Below are 10,796 nucleotides of genomic sequence, written 5' to 3'. Positions count from 1 at the left end.
ATAAAGAGGGAACTAGTGGCTAATTAGTATGAGAATTGAACCTTTAAAAAGGTGTTAAAAAACACTTTGTTAGGGTAGGGAAACTGGATTAGCGGTGGTGTTTTGGGCATGACATCTTTTGGGATGAAAAAAATTATCTTGTTCTATTTTTCCTTGGAGCCCAGAAAAGCACGACCAGCCAGAACATCAGCCTCCTAATCTTATTTTCTTTTTCTCTAGTACGTGTTTTATTTACCCATCTTCTCATTTACTTCCTCTGACTAGATCAATGAGTAGCATCCTTCCTAGAAGCAGGAACACACGCAAACTCCCAGGCCCAGTGCAGTAGGACATAGCCCAGTCTGTGGTCCCACCTGGTGAGCCCGCACGCGGCACTCAGACTGCCCACGGGGCGCGGGCCTGTTAAAAACAGGCCTTCAAGGAATGCAGCCGGCACGCAGGCTGGCAACGTGCAAAGTGATTGATATCTAGGTGGGGATATAAAAAGCAGTCGTTCCAGTCCAGGGCCCATGGCAGACAGCTGCTTTCCACGCATCGGCACCTGGCAACAGGCTCCTGTCCCAAACACAGCAGTACCAGAGCGGATGTTCTCTTGTGGGCATCAATCAGGTGACATTTGACTTGGACTACACATCTTAGGAGCTCAGCTGTGCATTCAGATTTGGCCAGGTGACCTTTGCTGTGCTACCATACTGAGGATAAAATAAACTTGGACAGCCATCTTCCTTCCTGTGGCCAATTCACAAGGCTAATCCTGAGCGATCTGAGCGGACAGGGAAGTCATGAAGGATTCAAGGAGAATGCCTGATTGTAGGTCCCTTGGAAGGAAGACGTTGAGATGCTGCTGCTATTTCAGAGCCTGAAGGTAGGGGAGAGATGCGTTTCTCTCCAATTTTCCATTCTGACTCCTGGAAAAGTTTGTCCATGATCTCTCTGCAAAGTTGAGACAGGATGGAGGTTGATGAAGAGCTGTATAGGGAGTGAGCTGACTCAATTTAATCCAACAATGAGCATCTCCTCTATGGCCCCCTCTGCACTAGGCACTGGGATGACACAACATGCACAGTGTCGTTACTCATCAGAAATGCAAAGTAAAGCTGCCATGAGCTGATACTATACACGCACCAGAAGGACTTAAATGAAAAAGATGACAATATCAGATGTTGGCAAGCATGCCAACAATGGGAAACTCTTATACATGTTGATAGGAGTGTAAACTGGTTCAGCCACTTCGTAAAATTGTTTAGCAATATCTATCAAATGTGTGTGTCCTATGTCCCACTAATTCTACTATGATATGGAACTAGAGGAAATGTTGCGCATGCCCACCAAAAACATGTATAATAATAGTCACAGAGCTTATGTTCATAATAGCCCAAACTGGAAACAACTCAAATATCCATCAATAGGTGAATGGATATATAAATTGTGGGTATTTATAGCATGGAATACTACACAGCAATAACAAGAAAATTAACAACAAGTATAAACACTAGCATAGCTAAAACTCACAGATGTTTTCTTGAATCAGAGAAACCAGGCACAAGAAAACATACTATGTGATTTTATTTATGTCAAGTATAACAAGCAAAACGGACTTTGCTGATAGGAGTCAGACAAGTGGTCACCTCTGGTTGGGGGCCCTGCCTGGGACAGGGCACAAGGGAAACTTCTGGGGTGATGGAAATGTTTTATAGCTGGGTGATAATTACATAAGTGTACACATATGTAAAACTAATCATGCTGTACACTTATGGTGTGTGTTTTTTACTGCATGAAATTTTACTCAACAAAAAAGCTAAATAAAATAAAACAAAAACACTTCCTAAATGTATATTTTCACTTTTCTTATACTTGTATCCTTGGTCTTTTAAAGCAGACTATAAATTCTTCAGCAAATACCATGTCTTATGCTAATAAATATCTTAGAAAAAGACAAAAATGAAACAAAACAGACACATGTGTGATAAAATTGCAAGAACACACACACACACACACACAGCTCTCCAAGGCAAGCTGCAGAAGTAGTCAGGTAGAGAAGGGTGTAGGGTTAAAAGATTGTTTCTGAAACAATCTGAAAGGATGCTGACATCTTTTCAGCAGTTTAGAGATGATCCATTGTCTTCTGATCCTCAGTGTTTCTTACGAGAAGCATTCATACTTCACATTGTTCCCTGGTCACGCTGTCTTTTTTTCTCTTGTAGCTTTCATGATTTTCTCGGTACATCTGGTTTTTAACAGTTTAGGATGTACCTAAGTACAGTTTTCTTTATAGCATTTATTCTGCTTGGGATTTGCTGAACTTCTTTGATATGTAAGTTGATGGTTTTCACCAAATTTACTAAATTTTCAGCCATTATGTCTTCAAATACTTTTTCTCTCTTATTCTCTCTCCCGTGCTTCTGAGATTCTAATTACACAGATGTTAGACCACATGGCGTGCTCCAAAAAGCAGAGAGGCTTTGTTCACTTTTTGCAATCTAGTTTCTCTCTTCTTCAACTTGGATGCTTTCTATTGATCTAACGTTTGAGTTTACTGATCTTTTCTCACTATCTCCAATCTGCTGTCAGGCCCATCTAGTAAAGTTTCCATTTCAGATACGTATACTTTTTAGTTCTAGAATTTGATTGTTTCTTTTAATATTCTATTTCTCATCTCAAGTTCTCCATTTTAACATTTGTTATAACTATCTTTTCCTTTAAGTCCTTGAACATATTTATAAACTTGCCTTAGAGCCCTTGTCTGCTAATTCCAACATCTGAGTCATACTGAGGTCAGTTTCTTTTGATGGATTTTCTTTTGAGTAAGATAAGATTTTCTATTTCCTTTCATGTTCAGTATTTTTAAATTATATACTAGTCATTGTGTTTAAAATGCTATAATGACTGGATTTTATCTTTCTTTGAAGATTATAGCGATTTTCTTTTTCGAGCAGACGGTACCTTGATGGGACGCAAGCTCTAAACTTGATTTCTCCTGTGGTATTCGCTGGGATCTTTCTACCTCGCAGCTATTGCTTTCTGCCTCTCCTTAGAGTCTCCCCACACACTGAGAGTTCAGGGCTCCGCCAAGAATTTGAGGGATGTTCATATGCTGATTTTGAGGCTCCCCAAACATATCTATCTCTTTCCCTAGGTTTCACCCTCAATTTCTAGCCACTCTGGCAGCCCCAATTATGTCTACTGATACCTCAAAGCAGTACGTCTGTGGCTCTGCTTGATTTCCTGTCTCCCCGTGTCATGCAGACTGGGGACTCCCATCAGGGGAGACACTCCATAAATGTGGCTCTCAGTTTAGTTCTTGTCTATCATAGGTTGAACACCCTCCAATTTATGCCTACTTTTGGCCACTCTCCGGAGCCATATATATATAAATGATTTTGTCAAGAGTTTATCATCGTTATGTTCCAAAGACTTAGTTCTATATAAGCTGCTCTGTTATTACTAGAGCTGGAACTCAACATACTCTTTTTTTTTTTTTTTTTTTTTTTTTTACAGAGGCAGAGATAGACAGGGACAGACAGACAGGAACAGAGAGAGATGAGAAGCATCAATCATCAGTTTCTCGTTGTGCGTTGCGACTTCTTAGTTGTTCATTGATTGCTTTCTCACATGTGCCTTGACCGTGGGCCTTCAGCAGACCGAGTAACCCCTTGCTGGAGCCAGCGACCTTGGGTCCAAGCTGGCGAGCTCTTTGCTCAAGCCAGATGAGCCCGCGCGGGACCTCGGAGTCTCGAACCTGGGTACTTCCGCATCCCAGTCCGACGCTCTATCCACTGCGCCACCGCCTGGTCAGGCTCAACATACTCTTTATGGTATTTATCCTCTAGTCTTTAATAAAATAAGCATCCTTCTTTGTCCATAAGAATAAAAAGCTGTGGGCATCAGGCCCACCACTAGCTGTGATGTTGCAAGAGACCTTTCCCACAGTCGGGCCCAGTTCCTCCTCTTCATACCGCGGAGGGCCAGCTGTTGGACCCAGGTCTCCATGCTCACAGCTCAAGCACCGTGAGAACAGGAATGTGTTTCGGGTCCCAGAGAGCAAAGGAGTCCTTGCTACCATTTCTGTCTGGGCTCCTGGATTGACACTCAGAGCTGCAGAGTGACTTTCCCCAGAGCCAGCTTCCCTCACACACTAGGTCCTGACATAAGAAAGCGTCCAGGTGCTCAGCTGCTGCTTACCCTGGGCTTGAGATCCCCTGGGCAGCCTTCCCGTATGCATATTCATGAGGAGAAAAAGCCAGTCACTACAGCAAGAATGATGTGGGAGTCAGTGGAACCTGTCTGACCTTTTCTGTAGCCTTGCCTCTGCAGGATTCAAGGTAGCAGCTCTGGTGGTGACAATGCTAATGACAGAGTCGCGGTTGCTTACTGTGGTCCTCCTGTGCTGGGCCAGGCCCCGTGCAAACGTGATGGGTGTGAGCAAAGGCTGAACAGGCTTCCCAGAATAAACACAGTCACCACCAAGGTCCTGCTCGTCCCACCAGTACCACCAGTGGCCTTCCCACCTCATTTACCGGCAACCGCCTGCTTTGGGTGGCTCAGGCCAAACGTTCGGGAGCCATCCTGCATCCCTCCGTCAGCCCACACACACACCCACGCCACCAAGAGGCCCTATCCCATAGGAGCTGCTCTCCGGCCGCGGCCGCTCTGTCCTCCCAGCGCGCAGTCAGCCCTCTCACAGGGACAGCGGCATATTCATTCATTTTGTTTTTCACAAATGAAAGGGAAAGGTATTTTAGTTGCCTACTAATTCAACGGGCCAGCTGAATCCCCACGTCATGGTTTCAGGTCAGACCAGGCCCAGTTCTGCAACTATCTGGTTTTGTGAACTTGGGCAAATTGCTCCTTCATCAAGTCCACCAGGGCTGTGCTTGCCCACGCATGCACATGCACCCCCACTGGCTGAGGCCGAAGGACATCCCGAGATGCCTTCAGCTTTGCTTTCCTTCTGTCTGCAAATATCCCTCCTCTACCTTCCAGAGACACAAAGAGCTGGGGATGCTGTCATTTTGCAGTTCCCCAGGACTGAACTCTTCAAACACTGCCTTCGTGGGATGTGTGGGCAGCGTGTCTTCATCTCTGGAGGAACTAGACAATGGGAATTAAATCTCCTAGTGCGTGGGCCGTGGGGTAGCAAACAGCCTCTCCTCTCTTCTGCTAACCCTGGCCAACTCCAGAGTGTCAAGGACCACTTTATCACTAGGGAGTCACACATCCTTAAGTCACCCACAAGAGATGTTGCCACTAAAGGGCAGGCATCTGGATTGGCCTTCTTCTGGTGGCAAGTTTGGGCAGGGGGAGGGTGGGATGCCTTCTCCCTGGGGAGCTCTTCAGTCTTTATGGGGGTTCCTATAAAACTCAAGTCTGGGGCTGGACATTCCACTCGCAGTGGTTCTTGCCCCAGCTGCATGTTAGAGTAATCCAGGAGCTCTTAAAACATTTGCAGTCCCCAGTCCCAGCCCCAGCCCTGAGCTTTTTATTGGTCCAGGGTGGGCAACGAGCCTGGGTGTGCCTTAAAGTCTTCTCAGATGATTCCAATGTGCAGTCAGGGTGAGGACTGCTGTCCATAAGCACTGGACTAGTGGAAGGTCTTTATCAGACAGACCTGGGTTCGAGTCCCTGTTCCACCACCAGGACTGTTTCTCCTTGGGAAATCATCTCTCCGTCTCATTTCTTCATCTGTAAGGAAGAGCTGATGGTGCTATGTACATACTACCTCCCAGCACGGGAGTGAGGATTCAGGGGAAATGTCTATAAAAGCGGCTTGCCCTTAGAAAATAGATTCTTTCCAGTTAGAATTGGTCCACACAAGAATGCTTTTAGTTCAAAGTCGGCATGTTTTTATGTTGTTCAGGAGGAAGCACAGCCAGCGACAAAGGTCAAGCTCTCTCAAGGAATTATGTGCACCCCTTTTTCCAACCTACATGCAAATTACAGAGGAGGTGGGGCTCCGGGCTTGTTCAGAAGGACCCCATTTCCTGATGACTTTGAGGGTACAGAAGCTGCTGGGTCCTGAGGAACGATTTGCATATGCTGCTTTTGTACATTTTATTCAAAGCCAGCATCGAGATGACACATTTCGAATCTTTAAGAGTGTGGAGTCATTCTGAAGGCATTCAGATTTAATAATGTGCCCAGGTGAGGTCATCTGGCTGGTTACCAAGATCTGTCTGACTGCTTCACACTGTTCCCTCCAGTGACCCAAGTACAGCTACTTATCTGAGTCCTAGGACTTTGTCACAGAACTCTGTGCGACATGGAATCTGCGAGACATTGACAGAAGGCTTGCCCAACCAATCAGGGCAGCCTCTGCTCCCCCACTGGAAGTCTTGCAGGAATGAGGGGCCGCAAGCTTCGTGGGGAAGGGGCGGACACTCCAACCTTGCAAATTATGGGGAAGAAACAAAATCCCTAACAGGAAGAATCTCCTCATTCACTTCTGGCCGTGGCTGACATCGGAAGGTGGCGGCTTCTTCACAGACCCTCTCCCCACTGCCCAGTAGGGTCTCTCTTTACTCTAGAGAACTGAGGGACAGCAGAGGGCCGGCCTGGAAGAGCACTGCCCGAGGCCACAGAGTGCTTGGGAGCACTGCCAGGACACCTTGCTCGCAATTCCCACTCCATTTCTCATACTCTTGCCCAAGAGCAGACTCTTGCGCATGCCACGCTCTGTGACTCCAGAAAGTGTTGTTGCCCTAGAAAATGTCTTATCAGATGGTTTGTGAAATTAAGCTTTGATGCCGTATAGCATAGTTCCAAACAGACACTGTTCCCAGGGCCACTAGGGGCTAACCCTTTTGTCCTTTCTAGGTTGTAAGACATGGAAGTACTGAAGGAACTAGTAAATGGATACTGCTTTTGTGCTGCTGATCACGTCTTCCTGTTCTTACGTGGTTAGGAGGGAAGTGGTTCTTCTGACTAAATTAGTGCTGGAGTTCAAGGCATAGGACTCGTTGTATCTGATGAGGTTTCTCCTATGCTGTCAATTTTTTTCCACTCTCTTTTATAAATGAGTCTATCATATTCTCTTATACTGAGGGACTGGCTCTATACTGTGCTCCAAGTATTTTTTCTGTCCTTCAGAATTATGCTGACAATCAAATAAGATACCTTCCTTTTGATCAAATGCTTTATTTCCCAAAACTCAGGCCTTTCTTTAGGGTTTGTTGATTCAAGAATCCAAACGCCATACTTGCTTTTCTCAGATATAGTGAAGCACAAAAACATTTTGGCCCTTGATTTTTTTTTTTAAATGTTGCAAAACATGTTTTCTTCTAAGCAGCAGATAGAGTCAGATGAATCACTACCAACTTTGACCTTGAATACTAGACTGCATATCCAAAGGACCCAGGCCACAGGAAGTGGCGAGCAGTGGTCTTAATCGGGTTGAGAGAAGACCGGGAGGCAGGAGTGGATGCCGAGATGTGCTGCTGCAAGTGAAGGGCTGTCCGGAGCAGCGGCAGGGGCGTTCCCCTTTCAAGACGGTCTAAGCGATTTCTACCTTGTGACTTCTAAAGCTTATATACCTCACTAATTTGATGGTCCTGTAGTCATTGTTTCTTGTCTAATTGGATGGTGAACATAAGACACACAGAGTTTAAGGTCCCTGGCCTAAAGGCCAATTTAGCCAATGTTAGAAACTGAATTTGTCTATCCATACAAGCCCCTACTTCAAAGTATTGTGACCTATACTTGCACAATAAAATATTTAATAAGTTGCCTGAAGACACAGTAGAATTATACTTTCTCTTTTCTTTGGTCAGAAGGCATAATGTAAAATTCAACCACCCTTAGAGACATAATCACAGATAAAACCATTATGACCAAGTAAGAATTACAGCATAAAATCTAAGTATATAAAATGGCATTATTTAGATAGTATTACAATGAAGCTAATCTGAAATAAGACTCTACTTATTTTTGGCTCAAAGGTTCCTATCAGATAAAGGTAAATGCTGCTCTCAGTTTTACATACATTTTTAGGAACAAAACTCCAGACTTCTCAACAAGATATTTGGAAACCTCTCCATTGGTTTCTGAAGTGCCTGGGGTTTGAGAAGCGCGTCCTCCCCAGCAGTGGAGTGGCAAGTATTCTCAAACCAAACTCATCACCCCCTGTGCCGTTTGTCAGGCTGCTTTCGCTGATGCCACCGGGCAGAAGGGCGGCACCAGCGCTCGGCTTCCAGCAGCAGCCACGCCTCCAGTCTATGACTACCAACCTCCCTCTCACTGTCCACACCGCTGATCTATGCAATGGACAAGCTAAATGTTGACATGCTCTAAAGTTGTGACTGGGTCTCAATTTCTTTCTTTGTTTTTTGTAGCTGGGAAGGCATATGAAAAGGAAATCCAGAGCTAGATTAGTGAGGGCACACTTGCTCTCCATAGTCATCTCTAGACATTTCCAGTCCACAGGGGGATCACGGGGAAGCCATGGTCTGGCCAGCTTGCGTGGACTGAATTCTCAGAAGAGCACACGCACACCAGGCTAAGTTGGGTTCCCTTCGTCACTTCTTTAGAGGATAGTCAGCAAATCTAAGGCATTTATACCCTTTTATACCCCCAGCCCCTGGAGATTACAAAATAACCAAATGTCCTAGTATCGATTTCCCTTAGTAGAAAAAAAGCCATTTTCTCCCTCCCTCTAAAATTAGCCCACAATCTAAGCTATTTTGACAGAATTGTAATGTCTTGCCTGATTCTCCTCCTGAGCCCCAATTAATAACTTTCAGGGTTGGCATGAAAGAAATCTTGACACCAAACTTTAAAAAAATTAAAAGAGGAAGATAAGTATGGCTTCTAGACATTGTGGCAAACATTTACAAAATTAGTGTATCAAAATGCTTTTATGTAGTAACAAATTTAATTTCCTTCTAGAAACATTGTTTCATCTGCTTGTGTTTAATTCTGTACTATCCTTACAGGGATTGTATTGTATTGTCCTGTTTTTAACGTGCTCTTCTTCACCTCCAAGTGGACTCATAGTCATGCACCTGGTTTTCTTAACCACTGTTTTTATGAGGGGGAGCAGGACATTGAAAAAAAAGTGTAATTGTGATCAAGTACATGTACTATTAACTCAAGGGATCAAGTACATACACTATTATCTCAAGGTTAAAAGTCTACCTAGATATCAAGTTCAAGTTGGCTTTTTGTTGTAAAAATAAAAATGTCTGAAAACTAATGCTAATTCCCTATCAGTAAGAGTCAGAAACAAACATACTTTAAGGTAGAGGAATGGCCCTTAAGAACAATCAATTTTACTATCACGATTTATCCAAAGGGCTAGTTTGCCGAAATGGCTAACTTCATTCTAGTAACTGCAAAATTTACAAATTGTTGCTCACTGTAGTGAGAGCAGAGCTGAACTTTCAAAAACATTTTCCTAAACTTCCACAAGGCCTGCCCGAGCCCAGTGCTTTTGTGGGATTAATGTCTGGTGGAACTGCACTGGCGAGCCAGCCTATGCCAAGGACCCCTGACCCAATTTAGCTCTATGCTTAAGAGGAACTAGTTTATAGCTACAGCTGCAAGTAGAAAATTCTTACAAGCCTCAGCAGTTAGGCTCAGATCTCATCTTGCTAACAGAGGCAGGATGTGTTCCTTGCGCTTCAGCCTTGCAGACATTGCAGGAATGCAGTTTATTATCTTTAGAACAGTGGGTACTTTTGCAAAGGTATTATACAAACGTGCTGAAACAACTGTAACCTTGTAGTTTTTGCCTTTAAATACCTCTCTCCCTCCGAGCTGTTCTGTTCATCGATTCCCAGCCAGGGAACTGGCGGACAGATGCCAGCCAGCTGATAAAGGCTCTTCAAATTCTTAATCAGTTTGGGCTCTGGTTCCGTTCCTCCGGGTTGCACCGCAACAGGAACTGTCAAGTGCAGACTGATAGGAAGATCAAGGGAGTAAGCCTGCCTTCCACCACTTACCTCAGGACTCCAGATGTCTGGAAGGCACCATGCCCTCCAACTTGGACCCTCAAGGAACTCAGGTCCTTGTCTCATTGTGACTTCTTCCTCAAGGACAAACTCAACAGGTTTATTAGCCAGGCTAGAAACACCGTGTCTCACCCTACAGCTAGCCCTCTCCCTCCCCTTACTTCTCTCTTATAAACTCTTTGAGAAATTCTTTTCTTTAGCTTCCCAGGCGGTGCACTCCCGCCTGGCCCCTCCTATCCCTCTTCCTCTCTTCTTCAGTTTCTCCCAAACCTTTCCCCTTTGTGGTAAAACCATCAGCTGTCTCGGCATCAGCTCACACCCAATGTTTCTGACCGACGGCCCTCTGGGCCCTGACCCAGGTCTCCAGTGACCTGCTGAAGCTCTGTCTAGGTCGAAACCCAAGCTCGTCACTCTTCCTCCCACTCAAATCTCCTCTATGCATCTTTCTAGGCTAGAAACCTTGGCCCCACAGTTGCTTCTCTGTCTTCCACAATCATCTCATTCATTCAGGTGCCACGGTAGCTACTGAATCTTTGACCTACTTTCCATTCACAGAGATGCTTCTCTCACTGGGGATTTGGTCCATCTTACTAGACCCCTGCATGCATGTGCTAGCTAGCTGTTTCTCGGCCTGCTGCCTCTTGGCTCCTCTCAACTATCCTGCTGTGGGTCAAATAAGTTTGCACGTATGATATATATGTTTGCTCGCTTATAGTTTTGCATTGGGTGTGGGGGACAGGCTGTAAGCAGGCAGGGTCCTTATAGCCTAAGGCTTAGTTTTAAGACTAAGCCTTTCCCACCCTTTTAATCCTAAAATCTTCTCAACACTAAGCTTTTCCCTACACCCTTGAT

The sequence above is a fragment of the Saccopteryx bilineata genome, chromosome 6 (assembly GCF_036850765.1).
Source record: "Saccopteryx bilineata isolate mSacBil1 chromosome 6, mSacBil1_pri_phased_curated, whole genome shotgun sequence".
Lineage (NCBI taxonomy): Eukaryota > Metazoa > Chordata > Mammalia > Chiroptera > Emballonuridae > Saccopteryx > Saccopteryx bilineata.
This window is presented reverse-complemented; position numbering follows the sequence as displayed.